General features: G+C 39.0%; 1 pseudogene; it reads left to right on the forward strand.

The window, feature by feature from the left end:
- LOC137286179 (tenascin-N-like) overlaps positions 1-14866 on the forward strand; it is a 57058-nt pseudogene extending 42192 nt beyond the window's left edge.
- Positions 14867-27359: the final 12493 nt, after the last annotated feature.

Genomic DNA, 27359 nt, shown 5'->3' on the forward strand with positions numbered 1-27359 from the left:
TTCCTCCGCGGAAATTTGCATGTTATGGGGACTGCAATTTCTACAGGTTTTGCCTTTCTTCCGCGCTATTCTCGTTACGCTGCGCGAAGCTCCACCTTACAGGGCATCGAAGAATGTAAAAGCTGTGCACCATAGCCAGGGTTATTCCATATACAGGTTCAGCCAAAGTGACATATCTTTTGTTGTTGATTAGTGCAGCTACAGGTGAGCCTCATTATCATGTAACATAAACAGATCGCTCTGCGTCCCTTCAGACTTCAGGTGAACGAACAGGTCAGTAAAATATGGAATCTGAGACACATCTCTAGACACTACATTCATATTTTCCTTGTTGTAATTACTTTTAAGGATGTTTTAAAATGCATAATTTCTCATAAATGCTTGTCAGAAACACTTTTAAACCCCTTTTGATAATATTTTGACGTCAAGAGAATACTCGTCTTCCTGACATGGTGCCATTGTTGTTCCCATGAAAAAGATTGCGTGTATGCACTCAGATCTAGATGACTAGATCCCCAAATTTCATGATTACGGCCAGTTTTTGGACGATTAAAACATTTTTTTGTTATAGCTTAAAGACATATTATGGAGAGCCAAGTGCAGTAATGTTGAGATTAAATCCATAATAAGTAGAAAATTCATTTAAATGTTTAAAATGTAAAACATTATTTTTGTATGACACAATGTCAAAGATGTAATAGAGGCAACATTCTCCTGTAGAACATTTGTCCCTTCACTTGTTTGTTGAAATATTGTGATACATGATCTTGTAATACAGGATAATAATGTGAAATTATGTTTCAGGGTGGGAAACCAACACGTATACGATTACAAATTTGTCCAGCTATTGGTTTTACAAGTTTGATATAGTAGCTCAAACAAGCGAAGGTGCTTCAGCCATTGTCAGGAGCGGCCCTGAGAGGACGATGGAATCAGGTACGAAGACAAAGATCATTAATATTTACTGATTAGCGGGATCTATTTCATTTGATATTTATACATAAGATTAGACACACACTGCTGTTACACAAAATGACGCGAAATGGCCGATACTCTTACCCATTACACAAAATGTTTTGTGTTTTTAGTCACTTCACGAAATGTCTGAGTTCACAATGTCTGACTGTAATTAAATACATACGAAATCTCTCTCTCTCTCTCTCTCTCTCTCTCTCTCTCTCTCTCAAAGACAAAGAGAGATACTAGATGATGCTTCTAAGTTGCTTCGATGTTGCTTCGAATCCTTTTGCACTACATCATAATGTAACCGACGTTGCGATGCACGTCATTTGTCATCGCCTCTTACAGCCTTCTACAGTAAACTGACCCGTGAAGGTCCGGGGTAGAATAGGTCTTCAGCAACCCATGCTTGCCACAAAAGGAGACTATGCTTGTCATGAGACGCTACTAACGGGATCGGGTGGTCAGGATCACTGACTTGGTTGACATATGTCATCGGTTCCGGATTGCGCAGATAGATACACATGCTGTTGGCCACACGATTGTCTGGTCCAGGCTCAACTATTTACAGACAGCAACCATATAGTTGGAGTATTGATGAGTGCAGTATAAAACTAAATTCACTCCTACAATCGTGCAATGCAATCGTGGAATGTCGCTTGACTGGTCAGCTTCATCTGGATGTACTTCTACTAATCTTACGTTGATCTTAGAACTGCGACGTTAATATTGCCCCATGTGGTTTACGTTAATCACGGATGTAATTAAAATAATTATGGAGAAGTTATAGCACCCGAACGTATACCGTCACCAAACTGTTTATCATTTGTTTTTCTAGTAACTTTCGTCTTAACGTATGGTGGCAGTTAACCCCGCGCGAGGATCGGAATTTAGGTCACCGACACGTTTGTTTTCTGCCTTAGATTAATAGAAATATCGTTAGAAAGGATAACTTGTCATCTCGGAAACTTTCGCACTGAACTTTTGATTCAAGCTCAAGCGTCCTCGTGCTTTAACCATAATATAGTTCAGGGCGAAAAGATACTTTACTATACTATTTTACTATACATGGTGAGCGAATTGTATGTCTTAATATTAAAGTGTGTGTGTGTGTGTGTGTGTGTGTGTGTGTGTGTGTGTGTGTGTGTGTGTGTGTGTGTGTGTGTGTGTGTGTGTGTGTGTGTGTGTGTGTATGTGTATGTGTGAAAGATTGTTTGCTTCCTCTTTTAGTTTCTATTCGTTTTTTCAATAGTCTCAAAGATGTTCTGAATATATCCCCAGGGCCGACGCATGTGTTGGGACTGAAAGTCGTGAAGGTTCTTGGTGTGTTCAACGAGGTACAAGTGTCGTGGAAGTGTCCCAATCAGAAGGATGGTAGAAATGGAGAGATAGTTAACGCCAATCTGAATTATTTCACAAACGTAAGTTGAATTATCTGAGCACTTCTCTTTGGCAGTGATTGTTGCACTTAGCATTATTTCTAACTACGATCAGTGACTCATTTCAGAGCTTGGAATTATTCAGCACCACAGTAAGACTAAATAGAGCAACTTCACCCTGAATGCGACACGTTCATAACTGACTATGGAGTTTTGGGGGTTGTTGTTTTAATCTGTAAACACATATATTCCCTTAACACATTTTAGTCTTAAATGTGTTATATAAACCAAAGACATGTTTGAAGTTATTTAAGCATGGTAATATTTAACCTGCAATATTTTTCATTCAAAGCGGCGGGGAAATAAACTCGTTCATTTTTATCCGTATTACTAAGAGGGTAAAAATAATTATACTTACGCTGCAATCAAGTTACAAGCTCATAACATATGTTATATCTGGGGTTACTCTTTCTTAGTTAAGTACAGATTCTAGGACTTTTGTTGGTTCAAGTCCCATCCTTGAAATCGCGGTGGTTGGACGGATTAGGCGAATGACTGTGTGTTGGCGATTAAGTGCCTGACTCTGATTGGTGTGGGTTCGAATCCCGGATGGAACGTATCCCAACAAAAGTATTAGATTCCCAAATGTAGCATCTGTTACATTTGACCACTTTCTAAATGGTGTCGTGTAGTCAAAGTTATAAACTGCTTTATTAAAGTTTTATTACACTGTGCATAATGATATCTGCGACAGTCACTGGCCATTGCTGATTGACAGTATGACTGACGCCACATTAATTTGTCTGGGATACTATGTACGTAACACGTATTTATCATATCTGCTAGTGTAAGCTTGTTCGCGTGTCATATCCTTCCATATGAGCTCAATACAAATCTGTTTCCATCTGTCGTTATATTTGTTTACCAGCAACAGTCGATTTACGTGGAGCCTGTAAGAGGGAATAAGAACTATACCAATAATGGCGACTGCACGTGGAATGTGAAGGTGACCGTAACTACAGAATTCAAGTATGTCTTCGAGGTAAGTTGAGACACGAGGCACGAAAATATCATTATACCCATTATGAATGCGATTAATATGTTCGTAAGGAAATATCAATCAGTGTAACGGTAAAAGACATGAATCCTTCCAAAGAGTGAACCGGATTCACAATCACAGTTTGGCTATAAAGATAAGAGGTTGTAAGCCGCGAAAATGAAAAGATGATCTGACCTTGCTGTAAATCAAGTTAGCTTATGCTATCACCTGGTTGTCCTTTGCCGTCTGTCCGGTGTTAACGCCACCAGTAAATATGAATACCTGAGACACAATGTACCTATAAATAAAAAAATGCATGGGTTGATTTTCACCAAAGAAAACACATTCATTTTTTGCCATGCAGCCACACTGAAAACAAACGTTGACTGAGCAGTGAAACTCGGTGAAGACAGAAACATGGTCTATTAATGTAACACTGATTAGCCACATCAGTGGTCAAGCATCCAAAACATGCCCAATCTTAATATCTAGAATCAAAAAGATGATCTGCAAACACCCGCTGGTTTACAATTAATAAGAGATAGCAGAAGTACGTTCTTGCCCCCTCGTTTGGCAGCAAACGTCATCCCGAAGACTATAGGACGGGGGTAGCCTATGCGGTGCTCGTCACGCCGAAGAGCCGGGTCCGATTCCCCCCCTGGGTACAATGTGAGAGGTTCATTTCGGATGTACTTTCACTCTCTCACTAACTTCAGAAATGTATATACTTGTGTGTACAAGGCAGTCAAATGGAATAGATTATGATTGTTTTGGAACATTCCAGATGACAACTAAACGTTCTAAACAGAACAAAGTCCACCATATATTCCTTACAGTTGACGGTAATAAATTCTTGACAACTAACTATTGTTCAAGCACAAATTTTTACAGACGTTATCTCCTCTAACAAATGCGCGGGGAAACCTCATATTTGTTCTTGTCTATTAAACACGGTCTTTCCAAAATTTAGGCCTCGCATGAAAAGCATTTAGAAGTGGAATGCATAAGAAAAGGGAGATTAATGGATGTATACTTATCTATTGTGAATAACACTAAGCTTTTCGGAGCGCATGCATGCTCCTGATGAACGACTTCATGAAGGAGCAAGTATAAATATCGTGTTATTCACAACAAAGAAGTTGAGATCCATAAGTCTTGCTTTTCCTAACACAGCCTGCTCTATCGTCTCTCGTTATGAGGCTTGTCATGATCTCCACATTAGCTTTCGAGAAGTATCCAGTGCGCAAATTCGCCTGGAGTGTATTGCGATATTGTCAAACAATGCATTATATCAGACTTGCAGATTTGAAAACAGTGTTGAAATTGTTTCTGCCCTCACACTTTATTGTAATTGCCGCGCGAAAATATTTTGAATATATCAGTGGCAAATGACAGAGACTGTCTTTGTAAGGTACTGACTATAATTCAATGGGGGTTACTATGGTATTTGTTCAAGCATGATCCTACCGACTACTTTATCCTCTGGATTTATATGTGTTATGATTTACTGCCGACAGTCAAGTGAGAGGTCAGGATTCTTTGTCCCAGCGGTATTCGGAGATTCATACGTGTGCGTGCAAAACCACTCACTCAACACCAGCGTCGACCTAAACCATCCAGTTTGGATGAAACTGACCGTAATGAACAAATGAATGATTTATTACATAGTCTGCCGGAACCGTATCCGAGAGATGAGTGACTCGAAGGCGCCTTTGTGTCATTCGTGACAATAGTCCTCGCGTTCCTCATACTCATTCTATATGTTTTCTCTATGACTAGGTCCGTCTCTACAACACAAGGTTTGCAGGCCTTGTTGACAGTGTAAGCGTGGACATAGTGGGAGGTGGTAAGTATTGAATTACTTACTTGGTGGTTGACTGGACACTGAGATTTAAATGCAATGATATCGTTATTATTTATCACACTCAGCAAACCTATCGTTGGTTAATAACAGTAACGAAACCATTTCCTGTAGCAAATCTTTCCGTGCCGTATAACTTATATAGTTTTGGAATGTGTCCTGTAATGTGTTAATTCACATGTGAATTCACCAAACTTCACCTATATGTATAATTTGATGAATTACGTGAATTACGCCTTACGTAATAATTGTATAAGTATGATTTTATGTGAGAACACATTTCTTGTGAGGGGTCCCGATTGCATCTAATTAACATGGTTTAAATTGTAGTAATATCAAACTTGAAATGTAGCGTTTTCCAATCATTCCTTTGATATCCAGGATCAGTCATTGTAAATATTAAGCTCCTGTATGCGATAACGTGAGTGTTTGTTACTGGGAACTGACGAAAATGTGTTCTGCACTGGGCATGTGATTTCCAAAACCAGGTAGTTTTGTACAAACGGATGTGTTATTGACTATTTTCGTGTTGTTTTTTTCTGCCCCAAAGTTGTTAGTACAGCACTGTGTGAGTGTGCGTGCCTAGGTGCGTGCGTGTGTGTCTTTTAAAGCAGTGAGTGATGTCATTGGATTAGCAAGAACTGAGTAAACCTTTCTAGTCGTATGATATCATTTTGGTCATTTGTTTGTTCTCTAAAGACCAATCCTTCAATATTCTAGCGTGTATAGTCCACGTTAGTACAGGAAGGAAACTGACAATGTCTATTCTAGACTGGGTAATCGTGACAGAGACAAAAACAAAGAACTCATTCGAGAACTGACTGTTGAAGACCTCTGCAAATGTCAGACCACTTCGTAGTGTTTCTCTCTGTCAACAAGGAAAGGCCAACAAGACTGAAAACTGATACTCGAAACTCTCAATTGTACGAGGTGAAACCGAAGACTGTCACTAGGTGCTGGATGCAGAGCCCAACAGTGTCATCGACTCGCCTCCAAACTCTGTTACAAGTCCTTTGATGAGTATAGTTCAAGTGATGAGTATAGGTCAGCTATTTCCGGTCATTTTGATGGAACACAACTTTTCTCAAGCAATGAAATCAAAAAGATTACTACGTTTCTGTCAGATAAGGGTTGTGAGCACGACCGCATACCAATTCAACTTGTGAAATCATGCCAGGAAGTTTTAGTCCTTCCAATAACCAACATTATTCATCTCTCGATATCATCAGGTGAGTTGCCTTAAACCTTTAAACAAGCTCTGGTGAGACCCTCCCTGAATAAAGGTAACCTGGACCAAACTACCTACTCTGAAAAACTACAACCTACAAGCCTGTATCTAATCTCCCATTCGTCTCTAGGGTGTTAGAGAAGGTTGTGTATACCCGCCTCTCTGAACAACTGAAGTAACACAACCTGTTTGAGAAACATCAGTCTGCATACCGACCAAACCACTCCACCGAAATGCACTCATGAAAGTCACCAATGGCATTCTAACAGAAGCAGATACAGGAAATGCATCAGCAATGGTTCTTCTAGATCTTTCGGCGGCCTTTGACACTATTGACCATCACGCACTGCTGTCAAGAACAGAAATGACCTGAAAGTCAAGGGCATTGCTCTCTGATGGTTGCTACCTAACAGATCGATCACAGGTAGATACGACAGAGAGCAAACATCAAGGCCAGCAAATCTCAATAGTGGCGTCCCACAAGGTTCCGTGCTAGGATCAGTGCTGTGCTCTGTGTACACTCCACTCCACTGGGAAGAATAGCAGATAACATGGACATGGATGGACCAACATGGACATGGATGACTAAAGACCTATTGAAATGTAATGAAAGTAAAACAGAATTCCTGCTTATTGGATCAAAAACAAAACTCTCTAAGATCAGCTACGTCGCCTTCAGGCCCTCCAAAACACTGCACTGCTGTAAGAATCATAACAAAGTCTAACGTCCCTGATCACACTACTGCAATGCTAAAAGATTTACACTGGCTACCAATCACCGCAAGAACTGACTACAAACCTATTGTAATGACAAGTACAAATGTCTCAACGGAATGACTACCTCGCAGAGTTATTGTCCTGTATCAGCCCTCGTCCTCACTGAGATCACAAAACCAAATGCTTGTGACAATCCCAAACATCAAAAACAATTTTGAAAACAAGTCACTCGCTCTCAGTACAGCAATGAAATGGAATGTGCTGCCGCTTGAACTCAATCAGACATCTCCCTAACATCTTTTAAGACTGCCCTCAAAACATATCTGTTCAAGTGTCAATTTTCCATCCTAGGCGCACAGAGCATTTACTAATGAATGATGCGCTACATAAATGCAATTATTATTACCGTTATTATGCACGTCACAGGTAAGAATGAAGTCACCACAAACCATTTCCGTTTTCACAATTTTTACAGTTACTGTATTATGCGTGATGTAAGTGCAATTGCTGTTTTGACTGTGAATGTACAGATACATTGTTTGACTGAGATTTGACTGAGATCCCTAAACAGGCAGTGATGGCAGAGTTTGAATGAATACCAGATGTGTATGTATGGTTATTGTGAATGAACGGCTGAGAGATGTGGTATAAGTGTTACAGTGAATGTATAGGCATAAGTGACTGAGATGGTAGTGTATGAAAGACGGTATGGCAATGACAAATTTGAAATGGAATGAATGAATAAATAATTAGTGAGCATGTTTTGTAGTCAATATATGCTCATATGCTGTTTGTTTGAATGAGTGATTCGTTTGAATGTTTTAGTTAATGCATAGGTATGTGTTGTTTGTGTGAGTGGGAGTGGTGTTTGTATTATACGGGGATGTATGAGAAACTGAACGGACGTTTCTTATGTGTATACTAACTTATTCAATTATACGCCTGGACAAAAGTTACGCAACACCAAATTCATATATCCTTATTTGTTAGTATGAGGGATTTGTTGGGCACAAACATAGGTGGTTTTGGCAACATCGATCTTTCCTAGACTTATTATCGCAAGATAGATATGATCAAGTATAGAAAACGTGAATTTGTTGAACTTCGTTCCCTGCAACCTGTGAAGAGTCCTGTTTAAAGTACAGGACTTCGATCGACGTTCTTAGATCAAAAGTAAATGAACCTTTGTTATGGCAAGACGTCGCCTGTCTACTGCCAAACGACGACACATTATTGACTTCAAGATAGTGGAATGTCTTTGAAAGCTATTGGTAGAGGAACAGGTCCTCACCATTTGATAATAGACCGTTTAATTGACAAACACCGACAGACGATTGGTGTGAGGGATCGCCCAAGATCTGGCAGGCCGACAATAACATCTGTGAGACAGGACAGACGGGACAACTGGTACACAACTGTGGTGTCGTATCAGATCCAACTGGAATTTGGTGCACTGTAGACAGATGCATTGGTCCGATTAGTGCAGGTGCTTTTGCGGATCCATGAAGGTGGAGTGTGGGTTTGGAGACAACAAAACACTAGATTTGCCGCTAAAAGTATCCATACAGGTCTAGCATTGGAGGGAAATCAATCATAATCTGAAGTTGTATATCCTCCGACTGCTAATTGCCTCTTCTGACATTCAACTTTAATGGTCAACAATATCACAATATCAGAATACCATCTTACGTCCAGTTAATATCCCTCATTTTCATAACCACCTTCTGCTCACAAGACCTCTCTACATGGACGGCAATGATAGACCCCACTTAGCCAGAACGGTACCCAGTTATTGATACAAAAAATCATTGCTACCCTGCCTTGACCAACAATGCCCGTTGATCTTACACCGATCTTACGATATTAAATGGACAATGAACATTTATGACACCCAGTATGGTCAGTGTTTTTCCTAAATTATCTGCACTGAGGATAGTTTTAACGTGTTGATTTTTCTGTTAAAATATGTCATTCAACTACGTTTCATTTCCGTGTACGCTTCCTGAATCAATGAGTCATTTTGTCATAGTTTACTTTTGTCATTTGATATTCAGAACACGTTTCTTTCTTTTTTTTTGGTTTATGACACTACAGAAACTTTCCCTCAATCTCGAATGTTATCACTGAGAGTGTTGCCATGTGTTTTTGTCATGTGTTTTTGTTTATTTAACGTAGTAACTAAACTAACGTACCAACTTACTAACCAGGCAAGCAAACAAGCAAGCAACTAACCAACCAAATAAGGTGTCCATGTTTTCTTTGTGATGCTTTGACTAAAGTATAGCAAGTCAACACTGAAGACTTCTTCACTTTCACGTTTTATTGTTTATTTTGAAGAATAATCGCATATTTATTGAAAAGTATCATTTTTATATTTTTCTTCAGTATAAGAAATATAACAATGATAGGATAGGATTTTGTACTCGAAAATCTGTATGCAATCTGGGTGTGTGCAATCTAGGTGTGTGCAATCTAGGTGCCCAAAACGCATGAATATATGCAGCGTGCACAATGGGTCCATACTATTCCTTTTCATTTTTCTTGAAAACATTGAGTTTTCCGGAAGGTTGAAATTGCAAATTCCGCCATTGTCCAAAAATCAATAATGCAAGAAACAGTCCTCTTGAATACATAAATATTTTTTGTGTGTGGAATATTCCATGATATATTGAAATCTTTTAGTAAATGTACCAAATATAAAAAGAACAGGAGAAAAAACATTGAAAAATATGAATTTTGTTTAAAATAATAAATTCGAAACATTATACAATTATAATATTTAAGTTTATCTTATTATGCAAAGTAGTAGCAATTACAACAGCAAATGTTCTGACATGAATGTACCTAAAAATCATCCATTTTGCGTAATTTTCACATATGTTGGAATACCCGTTAACTTGACACCCGTTGCTATGATACTGTACTCATCAACTCTTCAAAAATGTAACTGAGATTATATGTATACAGAGTAAAAGAATTATGACAGCGCGAATGCTTTTGACAATATTCTGACAACAGAATATTAGCATTTTCGTACATTTTAACATTCTATTCTGGGTCAGTTTCATAGAATTCTTATTAACGGCAAATATAATGAAAAATCTTGAGGGCAGAATGAGTTCTGAGTCACGTGACATTTTACAAGGCCAAATAAAGAGAATTACAAAATTTCAAGTGAATATGAAAATTTGGACTTAACGAACTCCGCATGAGTCTTAGGTGGAAAGCTAATGAAGCATCACTGTCCATTTCGCAGCCCCACGACAGTCTGTAGTTTCGGAATCTGTGCGAAAAGGAGGTGCAACAGAGGAAACGGTGTCACTGAACATCTGTCCGCGGTGCCTATATGATCGAACCAATGGTCAAGTAAACGTCACTGGGTTGATAGTGTGTAAGAAAGGAGGAAGCTGTGGAGAACCTAGTGAGTATACTGTAGACGGAAAATACGTTTAAATCTCATATAGTATGCTGATTTACCTTCCGCATACCTTTGCATTCCGCGATCTGTAGCCCGTATTTTATGTTGTATCTGCTGCTTTAATTAGAATGTGTTAGCCTTCTTTGCTAGTTTTATATCCATATCTGTGATTCCGGTGTATTTTACTGTCCTTCGTTGACAGGTTTTATTCTTCAAAATGTTTTTATTTTTATTGTTTGTATAAATTCTTTTCGTCACTATATGGCTGAGATATTGTCGACGTGAAAGTTAGATATTAACTCACTCACTCAAATCTCACATAGCGATTACTTTTCTTATTTGCACTTGAATGATATATTATTCGGATCAGCGCCACTTGAATGAGTAGGAAATGAAGTATTCACGTGTTGACGTTTTCATTATCTCCCTAACTCCGTAATGGCGTGTATATTATGTCGCAAGCAGTTTGCTTTGTGTGTTGTTTATTCGCTGCACTCAGCAATATGCCACATATATGGCAGTGCAAGCAATTTGAACATTTTCGGAAATTGTTAATGTGAATAAACTGACACAAATGTTAATGCACGGTTCTCTTGAGGTTGAAATGATATATATGATGTTGAAATGATATTTATGTTGAAACGATTCTTTTTGAATACGTACATGGTACTAATTATGCAGGGACACGTCGATCAACAACCTCTGCGGCGGACTATAACAAATTTCTTAACTGGAATGCAGCCGGTCAAAATAGTTTCAACGTGGATTACAGGGCAACAAAACAGGACTGGCTTGCTGGAAAAGAGAGTGGGTATGAGTATGAGGGTAGAGCATTACATACGAGATACCCACGTCATAATATGCTCTTACGGTTAGGGTGAATAGAGTTGGAACTAATGGAGTTAGTCGCCGTATGATTTTTGGTTTATTTGGTTTTTGTTTGTTTTGTTTTTCGGGGGTTTTTTTTATTTACAGGAGAATCAAAGTTACATTTTACTCTCGGAAATGAGGATTGCAGTGGAAACACGAAAAATGTCTTTTGCAATGGGAAACTTCCTACAGGGCAAACATTTATGTAAGTATATAAAATTTACGAATTCACAAACTTGTGGTTTAAAGATTGTGTAAATGCACTGAGGACATGTTCAATGTTTCTGTGTATTATTAGTACAGAGCCTTTTGTAGCAATGTATTCCCCATTTCAGTGTATATGCATTCTCTTGCACGAACCATGGATGCACCACGAGCAACGGAATAGTAATAACAACAGGCAAACAACAAGTGCCTGTTGCTGCAGTGGTCGGAGGTGTCGTTGCAGCGGTAGTTGTCATACTGGTCGTTACAGGCATCTTTATCATTCTGCTACGGAGGTGAGTGTGATCTATATGAAAAGCAGAGCGTAAAGTAATGATCACACCCTGCTTCCAGTTTGAGGGAATAAATGTTTATGTTTAAATGTAATTGTGAAAGTACACTTCATTATACGTCCATGCGCTATTTATTATCGCAATAACATATTTACATTTTGTGTGATAACCTTCGACATTTATCAAAATAGATCTGAATGGAGAAAATGAAGCTTCTTGGGCAAGGATTAACACCATTCGTTATAGTGACAATCACTAGATTGTCTGGTCCAGACTAGATTTGTTTACAAACAATATCCTACAGCTGCATTACTGCTGAAACAAATGTATGCTAATGATACAGTCACAATTGTACAACCCACTCAGCTTTTAGAGGAAATTACTCGGGAATGTTGAAATGTTTGTGTTCTCTTTACTGTAATCAAACTATCAAACTCACAAGTATTCTTTTTAAGCAAAACGATTGATTTTTACATGCACCTTGCACTATAAATCCTGATTATGCAATAGCTTCTAGTTCAATCCTTTTCTGTTTTTGCTGGCAGGTTTTAGTCAACAAATATACACTCAGCAAGCAACAATGTCAGCAATATTTTAGTTATTCTCGGACTTCCGCGATCTACCCGTAATTCCGTTACTCGTTAGTACTGGTCTGCACCTGCTCTTACGCTTAATCAACCATGATGACACTTTCGACCTCTAGCTACAGGACAGGTCCTACTGGTACCTGCTCGTCATCAAGATGTAGCATAGGCAAACGTTTTAAGTCAAGGACGTGTATCACTCACTGAGTCAAAAATGAGATAATAATGTGATGTCTTGCAGAAAAACACACAAGAAAAGTTCCAAGAGGAGCAGAGATGAAGTCCACGCAAGGGATGAAGTCCGCCCCGAGCAAGATGACATATACGACCAGATTCCCGATTGTCAGGTGGTGACTGTTGACAGCAGTCACAGTAATGAGGGCTATGTAAACTATGCATCTGGACATTCCACTCGGAGAACAGACAATACCTATGACGCACTTGCCACTTACCAGAATGCAGATGCTCATGTTTATGGGAGGATTATTATTGAAACCAGATTTAAATAGAACTACAAGTAGCATATAGCGAAACGATAACCATATATTCTTCAATGCAACCATGTAAAATACAAGCAGCAAACCTGCGAATGATGAATACCCATAGATAAATGTTGCAATAGTAAAATGAATACCATATATTCCCAAATGCAAAAATGTACACTACGTGTGTGTGTGTGTGTGTGTGTGTGTGTGTGTGTGTGTGTGCGTGCGTGCGTGCGTGCGGTGAATGCTGTAGCTTCAATAATCTATAGAAATAATTACAGTTTTCAGACTCGATACCGCATTCCTTTTCCTTGGAAGATCTTCCCGAGATGGTAATTGATGATCGCTGCTATGAAGATTTTTTAAAAATATGATTAAGTAATAACAATCATGATTTAGGAATTAGACACGAAAGTTAAGTTTAAATATTATCAATGAAATTTGACTTTAGTTCATTTGCAAGACGTAAGCGACTCCGTTCATTGATGCATATGGATAACTGTTGCGTGGGTAAAGAAGTCGTTTCACTAATTACACCACATTAATTAAAATATTCGTACAGTGACGCTTTGCGAGTTCATTCATGATATCGTTAGGAAGTGGCAATATGTAAAATTTTATTGGTGTTGTGATATTTGCTCTTGTATGACTACTGGAGAGCTTAGATACTCTGTAACTATTCCCCTGTCAGACATTTATTCTAAAATAACATTAATGTGTAAGGTAAAGGAATACATGATCGAGTCGATTGTTTGCCAGCGTGACTGTGGAGACTACAAGATACCTGCTTATAGTACATAATACACGTATCTCGTTAGCGTTAGTCTCCGGACAGTCAGGTAACCATACATCTTTATATGGAGTATCTGCCACGGCCATAAGACTCACCACGTTGTTGGCCAGATAACGGATGTCAGGACGTTGGTTTATTTACATTGTGAGCATCTTTATTCAAAAACAGCATTCGCTATCGTAGGGAAAGTTTTCTGTGCTTCTTGAACTCTCTGATAGGGAAAACATGCTCACATGGAGTGTAGTTAGTCCGAAAAACGTCTTGGTAAGATATTTATGACAGTGAAATAACGTCTTTTGTTCCATCCGAACTGATGGCTTTAAGCACTAACTACCATCACCAGTTGTTATCACCCTTGTTAAATACAGTAACTGGGCGGACACGAGGGCTGTCGACATCAACAGTCGACATCACCAGTGTTAAATACAGTAAAGGTTGGACACCAGGGCAGTTGACATCAACAGTCGTTATCACCATTGTTAAATACAGTAAGTGGGTGGGCACGAGGGCAGTCGACACCATTTTTAAATACAGTAAAGATTGGACACTAGGGCAGTTGACATCAACAGTCGCAGAAACTAGTCGACAACTGCAATTAGCAAGTTGACACATAAAGTTGACAATGTGTCTTATAAATACATAGACAATCAAAGAACATAAGGCATCTGTGAAGACAAAAGTCTCCAAATCAACCACTCTAAAAACTCGTCCGATTCAGACTACAAGATAGGAAAACTCTTAAAAGTAATTACCATCAAACAGTTCAACAGGACTGAGATAGCGATCAGGGTTAGTATACTCCTACAGCTTACCATATTATAATCATGAATAACTCTTCCCCGCGCTGTATCACCGGTACCATTACCAATTTCACGGCACTGTTCATCGACCTTTAGTTGTATAAGTTCATAAATATTTCATGCATATATTCATCTTGTGAATAATGTTGTGCATATGCTTGCTTGATAATAGTGTTAACATGTACACTGGAACGTCACATCTACTGCAATAAAGACATTGTCTTTCCATATAAAATGTCATCGTACAATCTTTTTACTGCCACTTGGAGGCGTGTGTTGTGTAGCTCAGACATCTTTACATCTTACTTCCTGAATCATACATCCTTGTAGTTGTAATCACATGTCCCAACTGCTTACCGGTCCACTTCAAACTCTATAAACAAGTACAACGGCATTAACAATGTTTCATTTTGCAGGTATGCTTTACAAAGACGTACAGCGGCAAGTTAATTGTTCCACTGAAGAATACGGGAGAGCATGTTAAATATTATAAGTTAAATGCATTAGCACGCCCGTTGTGTCTCTTTGTCGGAGATGTGTCAAATTTAGTATTTCTGCTATAAGGCATTTTGAACATTTTGCTGAGACACTGCACGCTGCCATTTAAGAATTAGTTGATAATACAACTAAGAAATGCGTAATAGACTGATTCAGCCCCTTCAGATAAAGCCCGCCCGCAATCTCTTGTCTTCGAAACAGAAGATTGTACACGTAGCTTTAAAAAGTGCACCAACTGTTCAGGAAACCATTCATCTTTTTCGAAAGAGTGCCCGATTTGGAAGGAACACATGGAAATTAACAAGATCAAATGTACCCGAAACATCAGTTTTTCTGATGCCCAAAACATGTTAAGAGATCTGAGATTCCAGACAGTTATGCTTCTATAATCAAAACATCAACTGAATCAAGCCATAAAATATCTACTTTATCCACAACTGTCAAACAAATTTGACTTGGGTCAAATGTGATTCTCCCCAGCCTTTATATCCTACCGCATCGTCTCAAACTTCGGAGTCACTTCCTAGTGAGTCACAAAAGCAGTCAGAGTCTTCTTCTGATCTTAAGCCATCCTCTCAGTCGCGTTCACAATCTCAGTCGTCATGGGATACTCAGTCAGCTGTTACCAGCAAAAGTAAACTGAGTCATGAGGCCTCAAAAAAAAAAAAAAAAAAAAAAAAAAAACAAAGTGGAAGAGCCCCGAAATGATCGGAAAATAGAATACAGCTACACAACAGATATGGATCTCTGGAGGACATGGACGTGTCTGAAAACGTCCATTCTAGGGCACATAGCCTGTCGCCCTCCAAAAAGGTACGGAGTAGATCCCCAATAAATCCTCCCAAAAGATAGTTTCTTCTTATAATATTATACAGTGGAACTGCAGAGGGCTAAAGAATAATTTTAATGATTTACAGCTATTGATCCAGGACTTTATTCCATCAGCAGTCTGTCTGCAGGAGACATATTTAAAGCAGACGGATACTTTTGACCTACGCCATTTCAATGCTTACCATTCTTTTTCACCCCCGGGCGAGAGGGTCCTATTATTCTTAATACTGGTGTCAGGCTGTTGCCGTGCGACGTACTTTACACGTTGCACTCACACTATGCTCTTTATGTATATATCTCACCGTCTTCCACACTTCAGAAGACCGAACTTCAAAATTTGTATAACCAACTCCCGTCTCCTTATGGGAGACGTAAATGGGAACAACCCACTCTGGGGTGGTACAACTACTAATGCTAAAGCTAAAATACCAGAGGAGTTCTGTTCCGAAAATGACATGTATTTTCAATGATGGGTCGAACACATATCTACGTCCTGGCACAGGAACATATTCAGCCCTTGATTTATCAGTTTCTGATTCAAGCCTTCTAAATGAATTTGAATGCTCAGTTCATGATGACCTCTGTGGGAGTGACCATTTCCCAATATTACTAAAACCTGTGAATCCATCTGATGATCCTCCATCATCAAGATGGAACATGAAAAAGGCTAACTGGCGTTTATATGAAACTCTGTGCGTTGACAGACTTAAACCTGAACTTTTTAATAATGTTCCTGATGCTACTAAACGTTTTTGTGATGAAATGAATGTTATTGCTCATGAGTGTATACCAAGTCCTTTGCAGTTCCACATAATTGCAAACCATGGTTCAATGATCATTGTAAACAAGAAGGAAAGGAAAAGGGCAGAACACTACTTCCGTCGACACCCCATGGTGCATAATTTGAATAAATTTAAGATTGTAAAATGCTAAAGCACGGCGTACTTTTAAACAAAGCCAACGCCAATCTTGGCAACGATATATGTATCGAACATTAATTCACGTACGCCAATGTCTAAAGTCTGGAATACGATCCAAAAAATCAAAGGTAAGGGCTCCAAATCCATTATTCACCACCTTAAAGATGGAAACCAGTTATTAACTAATGAAACCGATATTGCTAATACACTTGGCAAAACATTCTGCCTCGTCACATTATGAACCTAAGTTCCAAACATATCAAAAACAGCAAAAGAAAAGAAAACTATTAACTTTAATTCAGATAATGGGGAAGACTATAATGAAACTTTTTCATTACATGAGCTTTATACTGCACTTGATCAGGCTCATGATACTGTTTCAGGAGCTGATAACATTCATTATCAACTCCTGATCATGAAGCACTTGCCAGATACATGCTTAGAGACGCTCATATATTTTTGATAATATTTGGACATCTGGACAATTTCCTTCGTCGTGGAGTGATGCTATCGTTGTTCCCCTTCCTAAACCTGGACGTGATCCGACTGATCCTTCCAATTATAGGCCAATTTCACTTACTAGCTGTGTTTGCAAGACCATGGAAAGCATGATCAATAATCGACTTGTTTGGTACTTGGAAACAAATAACCTAATAACAGATATACAATGTGGTTTCCGCAAATACAGAAGTACCATCGATCATTTAATGCGTTTAGAATCTTTTGTTAAGAATGCCATAATTAATAAGCAACATACAGTGTCGATCTTTTTCGATCCGGAAAAAGCATATGACGCCACTCGGAAACATGGGATTTTAAAAGATTTACATGACTTCGGATCGCGAGGCCGATTGCCTCGATTTATAGCCAACTTTTATATAATAGACAATTTCAAGTTCGTGTGGGTTCTACCCTGTCTGATGATTACAGTCAGGATCAGGGTGTACCACAAGGTAGTATTTTGTCTGTTACACTTTTCAGCATCAAGATAAACAGTTTATCACAGGTTTTAAACGATTCATTTGATGGATTACTTTTTGTGGATGATTTTAACATTTCATGTCGTGGTAAACACATGCACACTATTGAACGGCAAATGCAGTTGTGTCTAAACAAGATAAATAAATGGTGTTTGGAAAACGGCTTTAACTTTTCTAAGTCTAAAACTAACTGTATACATTTCTGCCGTAAATACAAACCACATAAGGACCCCGAACTGTATCTAAACTGCACACCTATTAAAGTTGTAAAGGAGGTCAAGTTTCTGGGTCTTATATTTGACACCCACTTGACGTTCTTGCAGCATATTAAATCCGTTAAGGTTAAATATGTGAAGGCACTCGACTTGTTAAAAGTTGTTTTCAACTCAAAATGGGGAGGCGATCAAACCACCCTTCTTCACTTATACAGATCACTCATTCGCTCCAAACTTGACTACGGTTCCATTGTATATGGCGGAGCCTGTAAAAGCAGCCTGAAAATGTTAGATTCTATCCATCATCATGGTCTAAGATTATGTCTTGGATTTTTTCGAACTTCTCCCGTTGACAGTCTCTATATCGAGGCAGATGAGCCATCTCTCTTTCAGCGACGTATAAAATTATCTTTTCAATATCCTACAAAACTATACTCTAACAAATTTAACCCTACATTTAATTGTGTGTTTAACCCTCTTTATGAGGCTTTATATCACAAAAAGTCTTCTCTTATTCAACCTCTAGGGCACAGAATTAAATAATTTCTTTCTTCGGCCGGCACTGAGCTGGAAAACATAGCTCCATCCCGTCTTCTTTCTTCTCCACCTTGGCAGTTGGCTAGGCCACAAGTTGACCTGACATCAACTCCTTCCCGTCTTCTTTCTTCTCCTCCTTGGCAGTTGGTGAGACCAGAAGTTGATCTAACACTGGCAAAATTTAAAAAATCAGAAACTAATGAATTGCAATACAAACAAGAATATAATCAATTATAAACTAAATATAGCAATTGCAAAACCCTTATTTACAGATGGTTCCAAGGACGTTGGTGCAGTGGCTTGTGCCACTGCCATTGGATCCAGAACAATATCTTCTAGACTACCAGATAACAGTTCTATTTTTACAGCAGAAGCACGCGCCATACTAACGGCTCTTAGATATATTCAAAGACACCCTAAACTTAAACAATGTATAATCAGACTCTCTTTCTTGCCTTCAGGCTATTAAAACTATTTCTTGCAAACATCCACTTTTAATAGAAATTATTGAATTGTATAATTATCTTGCCACTGGCCAATACGACATCGTCTTCTGTTGGTTACCCAGCCATGTAGGAATCTCTGGCAACACATTGGCTGGCCTTGCTGCTAAAGCAGCACTCAACAAATCTGTGACACCACTTCTTATTCCTTAGAGTGATTACAAAGCCACCAATAGATCTTATATTCGTGATCTGATGCAAAAGAAGTGGGACACCCAGGTGGGTATCAATAGATTACATGAGAAGAAGCCTTACATTGGTTATACCCATTTCTGTTGTCAGTCCAGATTTGAAGAGGTCATACTACGACGATGCCGTATTGGTCATACGAGGTATACATATGCATACCTGTTAAAAGGTGAAGATCCTCCGGTTTGCATTCCTTGTGATGAGAAAACCACGGCAAAGCATATCCTGGTTGACTGTGTTGAATTCTCCATCACAAGGGATAAATATCTCAATGTGAAAGCTATCATGGACCTTTTTACCACTGTTAGTTGTCGTTTAATCATTGGTTCTTTAAAGGAAATCGATTTCATGGCTGAATTTGACCGATATGTTTCTGTAAATAGATATATTTTAATGATTGGTAGTTTAGATTAGTAACTAGAAATGTTAGTGACTGTACCCTCAAAGGTGGTTGAAGCGTTGTAAAAATATTGTCCTCTTGAGAGGCTTCATAAGTCCCAAAACATCTGATGTAAATTTAAGTCTACCAGGGTCTTAATCGTAGTATTCATGTTATTTTAAGTTTGGCTAGCATTTCTTACAATCTCCAGCGGCTGAGGGGATGATGTAAATCCAACTAGGGTCCATGTAGGTAGCAAAGATATTGTCAGTCCCCATGGTCCCTAATATGGTGATCTACCTTCAGTTGTTGGAGATCTATAGCCTGATTTTACATTGTTTTGTCCAGATAGTGATATTAGTTTTAACTTTCCACACTAGTTTTAAATTAATTTAAACTGTGGTATTCTAGTTGTTTTACTGTCCTTTGACGACAGGCTTATTTATGAAATTCATATCTTCCATTTCAGTATTAAATTTCTCGTCACGATATGGCTGAAATATTACCGATGTGACTTTAAATATTAACTCACTCACTGCCTTGTCTTCGATTTTAATAGCTACCGACTAATCACGCGTACGTCACAGCCAGCGAAACAGCACTGACATGTATTTATCGTCGAAATGAAGTTACTAAAAAGAAAAGAAAAACAAGGCAGAAAATATGCTATCTCTGTTCTACTTTGAACCACCTATTTACCTCGTTATTTATGTAGACAAATCTGTCCTAATAATGTTAATTGATCTAATTTGGCAATGGTTTGGTGTTCCTGGCACTGCTCAGATGCTAATATTCAACGAGAACTCTGCAGCAATTCGTAGATCATAATGTTCAATGTTTTAACAAACGGCAAACGTTTCAAAAAGCACCAGCCAAAGCCCCAAAGTGAAAACGACAAACGCGAAGTCAGCCAATATCTAGTGTACCCTTCTCGCACGTCTAAGGTATAGGTGCACCTTGTTCTCATGCTTTTTATCAAGTATGTACAGAAAGCATGCCGAATAGCATTCTATTCCATTACTAGAGCTCTATTGAGTCCTGAGATCCACTGCCGCTTGGTGTGTACACACGTCGACCGAGTTCACCTCATGCATGCAGTTCTGGCGAGCATAGGAGTTCGTTCCGTCGACCTCGCTTAGTGGAGAACGTCCAGTAGGAGTTAGTCGTGCCCAAACGGTGACACATACCCCACCCCCGCTTAAGAACACCACTCGAACACAAATCATGGTGTTTAAAGTGACCCTCGGTGTTTTGAGGATGTGTTTTCGTTCATTAAAGTGCCACACTGATTGACTTTTGGTTGTTATGGGTCACAAGAGTCTAAGGCGCTGAGTTTGGATTTGATTTCTCATCTTGAACGTACGCTATGTAATTTTGCCTGTGAAGAGTAAGTTAGAGCACAGGCAAGCTGTAGCGCAAATGGGGTTGCGCAGCGTAGAGAAAATGACCACTTTTCTTATATGCGAGCGAAGCGACCAAAGGTTGGCAACGAACTTCCCTCGCTTCGGTTCAAAAAATATTTTTTATGTCAAGATAAAATATCGCCACCATCACAGGTACACTTCCATTGCATCACTAGGTTGTGCTGTCAGATTTCCAATCCCATATTTTATAATTACTCACGTGAAGTATGTTTTTTTCCCAACATTTTAAGTGCAACTCGTGGTACATCAGACCGTTCTTCGTCTCCATTACCCCTGCCAGCTTCAGGTTCAAAGCAGTGAACGAACAGGTTATTATTCCGATTGGAATACATAAAGAGTTACCTCCCTTGCTTTATACTCCCACTATGACAGAAGTGTCTTTATTTCAGAATATATGTTACAAGAAATCTAACAATAACGACGACAGCGAAGACCAATAAACTCCAACAGGTTCATGATAACATTAGGCAATATGGTATTTCTTTTTAATTTCTGCTTATTCTTCACTCCATTGAACCGGAAGCTGGCAGGGGTAATGGAACGATGTGAATACCACGAGGGGCGCTCAAAATGTTGAATAAAACACATTTCACGTGAGTAATTATTAAATATAGGGGTGGAAATCTGAGAGCACAACCCAGTGAGGAAATGGGAGTGTACCTTTAATGGTGGCGATAGTTTACTTTGACATGGAAAATAGTTTTGAACCGAAGCGAGGAAAGTGCGTTGTCAACTTTTACTCGCTTCGCTCGCATATATGAAGACTGGTCATTTCCTCTACGCTGCGCAGTCTCATTTCCGCTACAGTTTGCCTGTGGTTAGAGCTACCTCCGGTGTTTGCGGTAAGACACTGTAAGGTACGAATTGATTCAGGTAGTTTCTAAATGTTCGTAGTCTGGCATGGTGTTTGCAACCCCAAATATATGATATGTATATAAGGAATTGTTGCTGTGTAAAGTACATTACAGTGATTCCTTTGATGAATCACTTGATGGATGATGTTATGGTGAATATACGCATACAATAGAGCGGTAGTTACAGATGTGTCTCAGTGCAATTCACAAATGGTCACTTAAAATGGATTTTGGCGATGAAAACCAAATTACATCAATGTCAGCAAAGATTCTAAACCGCAGATTGCAACGTCTTCTGAGTTTCGTGTGAGGTCCTGCAAGAGATTATAATAATATGCAAGTGAACGTAGTCCAACACCAAAACGCATGAGTGTGATTACACGATGCCATTTAGAAAGTGGTCAAATGCAACGTTAACATGTGTCATATTTGGGATTTCACTTTCTTTGTAAAGTACAAATTCTAGCACTTTTTGGTTGAAGTGAAAGTCGCGGTGGCTGAGCGGGCTAGGCGGCTGACTTTGTGTGATGGCCATTAGGTTCCTGACTCTGAGGCTGCGGGTTCGAATCCCGGATGGGACTCAACCAAGAAGTACTAGAATTTGTACTTTACTAAGAAAGTAAAATCCGAAATATGACATATGTTGAAAACGCATGAGTGTTTTGCTGAAGTTTCAATGATGATAGCCAGCTTATTTTTATACGCGTGTCTGTCACGTCATCCACGGTTACGTGCAGTTAGGATGTTGGTTGATTTGTGAACAATTTGTAAAACACAACTGCAAATTAGAAATCTGCATCATATACATTTATTGTTTGTTGGTTTCACACATAGGTCTTCACCGGACTGAGTTGAAACAACACATTTCTTGAAAACAAAGTTCAGTGTGAAGTCAACAATCAACAAAGAGTTGTGATAGAATTTGAAAATGCAACATTTTGTGTACAAATATATAGAAATCACCTTAGAAACATCACAAAAGGCAGTACAAAATAGGGTACAGATTCGAAGGCATAATTTGAACTTTCAGTTCAGACTATTTGTATCATTTCCACACTTGTATTGTCTCTCGGCTTAAATACAGGAACCAACATAGTGTACTCCCTTCTCACGCCAGTTACTTGGAGCAAGGGGACTATATAGAGAGCTGTAGATTATTGGAAGACTGGAGGATTTACAGAACACGTTTCGGTCGATCTCACCATAGCCAAACGCCACTCCCAGTCTCGTGTTTTCCTAGTTCTTCAGCTTCTCCACATTGAATCAGAGACTTCTTTAATCTCAGGTTTACCTGATACATGTATGGCAGTCAGCATGAACCCAAACAATATGTACTACCTCAGCCATCCACAATCAATGTTCTGTGGGACCCCACTTAATGAATCGGTTTCATTTTAATTTCACATCTACAATGCTGCTATCATTCTCGATATCTCCAGGGCAAATGTTGTGATGAATCTCCACTATATCCTGGATGCATCTATAGCTCAAACCGACGAATTCATTACCTCCCTTGCCTGGCTTTTTATCCAATCAGGTGCCTAAGCTGCGAAGTTGAGTGTAGCAACCACAACTCCCTTTGACTTTTTAAATTATTTAACCGATTAAACTTGGCAATACGAACCATGCAGAGGTTCTCTGGGGGAGGTAGAAGGAGTTCTTGCGTATATATTTTTCGAACCTGTCAATTCGTCAGAGTCGCACGGCAAACAAACATTTGCAGCTGCAACCGCTATCTTTGTTGACATTGGCAAGCTTGGCCACCGAGAATGCGGAACCAGCAAAGGGGAGGTAACAGAATTATCGGGTCGACCCATAGATTTATCCAGGTTATAGTGGGGACTTATCAGAACGTTTACTTTGGAGGTATCTGCCGCTGTGTGATTAGAGAGTTACTGCCTTGGAGGACGTCATGCATTTCACGTGATGTCCTATGATTGACACATGCATAAATTCCTGTTCATATTTCGGTTTAGCTACCACACCTATAGCCCGGTGGTAGCAAGATAGATCTCAGTGTCATACACGGTTTGCTTTAGTAACCAATAAACTCTTAAAATATTTCAGATAGTTTAGGATTTTAGGCGGGATTTGATCCCATCAACTAGTTCTTAAAGACTCATGATGTAAAGAAGTGGAGGTAATATCATCCCTGGATGCCTGGTTCAGATTGCGAAAATAGACTGAACATAAGAACCTGATAACAAGTAACCAATCAATGCACAAATGAATTAAAATACGTTGCCTGCAGAAAGTTCGAGAACAAACGTATTTTCATTTCCCCGTTGTCCACCTCCCCGGATAAAGCCTAACACGACACACATAAAACCCCTTGTACCCATCTTCGCAAAGCTATCGTCTCTTAGTTTTGAACACGTGGGGTCACGGCCGGAGAACACGAATACACGCCTGTCAATCTGCTGATAATCTGTCGCTGGATCAGGAAGGTGAGGGAGACTTGTTTCGCCTCTAAAAGGGGAATGACTACGCAAGCATTGTCATCTGCCATACGTAACCTTCTGATGACATGAGGTGTCTCGTTAGTGGGCACATAGTAAATTCAGTTTAGGATTTCTTTCTCCTGTTTGCGGTTTGTGCCCACTTTTTATCGAATAGATCGTAACACTATGGACACATGTTAAAATAATTGCAAGAATATGTATAAATGGAGAATGGCATGACTGTAAACAATTCTAAATCTAAAGTAATACACTTTCGTGGTGCCAAGGTGGAAAGAACAACCTAGTTTTGTAAATGTGGAGATAAATATATGGAAATAATGGAGAAATATACATATTTGGGAATGGTACTCACAACGCACTCGGATTACAAAAGAATGGCAAAGGCATCAGCAAGTTTTCCTTGTAGAGCTGTTCGGGCTCTTAATAGCTAAGTTCCAGAGTTTAAGTGGCATGGAGCTTGGGACTTTTACGAAGCTTAATGACTCTATGGCATGGTCAATGATTGAATGTGGAGCGAATATTTGGGGTACCTACATCCTGTCATCCATAGAAGTTACCTAGAACCGAGCCATAAGTTACTTCCTGAGACTAAGATAGTTTGCTCCAAACAACGCTGTTTCTGGTGATATGGGCTAGGTCTTGCCTACAGCGCGACAGTCGGATGTCATATCACTGTATATGCGCCTTCGGAGAAACGACCTGTAGAGCGCCTCAGACACAAGATTTCCAAATGGAGTCATCTATGAGCAGTAAGACGCAAATCCAACTGGGCATTCCCAGTACACAAGAAGTTGCAGGTATCTAGCCTTACTCACGTTATATCATTACACAAATTTTAAGTCAGTATGTAGTGACCACCACCTAATGTAATGAGTGAGTGAGTTAATATTTAACGTCACCTCGGCAATATTGCAGCCATATCGTGACGTGAACAGTTAACAATGAACGGAGCTATATGTATATTATAAAAAAAAACTGTCAACGAAGGACAGTAAAACAACTAGATTATCACAATTTGAAATAAAACTAGTGTGGAACGTAAAAACTAATATCACTATTTGGACGATGCAATATAAAAGCAGGCTATAGATCGCCAACAACCGAAGGTAGACCACCACACTAGGGACCATGGGGACTGACAGCACCTTTGCTACCTACATGGACCCTAGTTGGATTTACACCATCCCTTCACCTGTTGGCGATTGTAAGAAATGCTAGCCACAATTAAAAGACATGAATACTACGTCTAAAAATCCTGTTAAGTTCAAATTTACTTCAAATGTTTTGGGACTTACGTATCCTCTCAGGAGGACAATAATTTTACAGTACTTTAACCCCCTTCGAGGATACAGCCACTAACAATCTTAGTTACTAATTCAAACTTCCAATCATAAAATATATATCTATTTACAAATCAGTTAAAAAATCTAATTCTTTAAAAAATGCAATAATTAAATGAGAATTTACGTTACGAAAAAGATCCTTCATAGTTCGTGATTTAAAATAGTTATCCCTTGTGATGGAATATTCACAATTCTTTAATTCTTCTGTAACTTCTGTAATTCTTTCATCACAAGGGATGCAGAACGGAGGATCCTCACCTTTCAATAGGTATTCATGAGTATACCTTGTGTGGCCAATGCGACATATATGATGATCTCCTCAAATCTGGACTGACAACCCAAGTAGGTATAACCAATATAGGGTTTTATTGCATGTATTGCATGTATTTATGCCCACTTGGATGTCCCGCTTCTTCTGCATCAGACCACGGACAAAAATACCTAATAGTGGTTTTATAATCTGAGTATGGAATAAGAAGTGGTGTCCCAGATTTGTTGAGTGCTGCCTTGGCCGCAAAATCGGCCATCGTGTTACCTGAAATTCCGACATGGCTGGGCAACCAACAAAAGACGATGTCGTATTGGCCGGTAGCAAGATCATTATACAATTCAATGATTTCAATCAAAAGTGGATGTTTGCAAGAAATACTTTTAAGACCCTGAAGGCAAGAAAGGGAATCTGAATAGATTATATACTGTATACATTTAGGATGTCGTTGAATATATTGAAGAGCTGTTAACATGGCTTTAGCTTCAGCTGTAAAAATAGAGCTGTTACCTGGAATTCTAGAAGTTATTGTTTTGAATCCAATGACAGTGGCACAAGCTACTGCGCCACCGTCTTTGGGCCCATCTGTAAATAAGGATTTGTAAATGCTATATTTACTTTTTAATTGATTATATTCTTGTTTATATTGTAAGTCATTTGTTTCTGATTTTTTAAATTGTGCCAATGTTAGATCAACTTCTGGTCTAACCAACTGCCAAGGAGGAGAAGAAAGAAGACGGGAAGGAGCTATAGTTTCTAGCTCTATGCCAGCAGCAGATATGAAAGATTTCACTCTTACACCCAAAGGCGGCACAAGAGAAGACTTTTTATCGTATAGATCCTCATGAAGAGGATTAAAAACACAGTTACATGCAGGATTTGATTCATTAGAATATAGTTTTGTTATATACTGTAAGGATAATTTTATACGTCGTTGGGTAAGGGATGGCTCATCGGCCTCAACATAGAGACTATCGATGGGAGAGGTTCTAAACGATCCAAGACAGAGTCTTAGCCCTTGGTGGTGGGTAGAATCTAATACTTTTAGGTTACTGTTACAGGCATCCTCATAGACGATGGAGCCATAATCAAGTTTGGAACGGATTTATGATCGATATAGATGAAGGAGGGTAGCTTGATCCCCTCCTCATTTAGAATTGGAAACGACTTTTAAAAAGTCAAGGGCATTCAAGCATTTAGTTTTAAGGGATTTTATATTTGGAAGAAACGTTAAGTGAGAATAAAAAATTAGACCCAAGAATTTAGCCTCCTTGACGACCTTGATTGGCGTGCCATCAAGAGAATAGTTCAGGGTCTTTATGTGG

The sequence above is a fragment of the Haliotis asinina genome, chromosome 6 (assembly GCF_037392515.1).
Source record: "Haliotis asinina isolate JCU_RB_2024 chromosome 6, JCU_Hal_asi_v2, whole genome shotgun sequence".
NCBI lineage: Eukaryota > Metazoa > Mollusca > Gastropoda > Lepetellida > Haliotidae > Haliotis > Haliotis asinina.